Here is an 829-nt window from a genome sequence, read left to right on the forward strand (position 1 = left end):
GGCACACTCGAAGGACTTCTCTCCCGTGTGTGTTTTGAGATGGGTTTTCAGGTGACCGCTTTGAGAGAACGTCTTCTGGCACACGGCGCACTCGAATTGCTTCTCTCTGTCAGGTGAGTCATCTGGAACAGAACCAAAATTGGCATCTTTAATGGCCTAACAAATTATATGTTACTAACAGGGTCGTTTGGAGCTCAGGATAGGGCTGCGCTTTCCTCAGTATCTCGGTGTTACGGAACCGGACATCATCGAAACCCAAGCTAATGAGCTCTAGGCGTTTCCATGACATGGAAGCTTGCACGGCTACAGTGACGACTTTTTGCGCTGGAAACGCAAGTGTGTGAATGTCGCTCACTTGCAGATGTGTAAATAGCCATTTCTAGGAAAAATTCACACCTTTCATTCCTTTAAGTGTACGAATGGCTGTTCACACACCTGCAAGTGAGCGACATTCACACACTTGCGTTTCCGGTGTGCTAACTGCCTTGTCACGCACCCCGACTGTCCGCGTCTCGCAATAGGCCGCGCATCTCATGACACCTTATCAGCCAGGCAGCCAGACAGCCAGCCAGCCAGCTGCTCGGAGCGCGCCACTTTTCGAATGCGCTCAGCGACATCATGCGGTAGTGGAGAAAAACAGGGCGGCGAGGAGGACACCGTCACGTTTAGCGTCTAGAGTTACATCCAGTCTATTCACCACACAATTTTACTCAGACGAACGAATTCCCTTAAAACACCCCGTCCATATACCTCGTAAGTTCAGAGAATGTGTCAAAAATTGGCTCCGTCAACAAAAGGCCCGCAGTTTCCTATTGTAGGGTTGGGTTTC

Source organism: Frankliniella occidentalis, unplaced genomic scaffold (genome assembly GCF_000697945.3).
Source record: "Frankliniella occidentalis isolate FOCC.00 unplaced genomic scaffold, Focc_3.1 Scaffold2192, whole genome shotgun sequence".
NCBI lineage: Eukaryota > Metazoa > Arthropoda > Insecta > Thysanoptera > Thripidae > Frankliniella > Frankliniella occidentalis.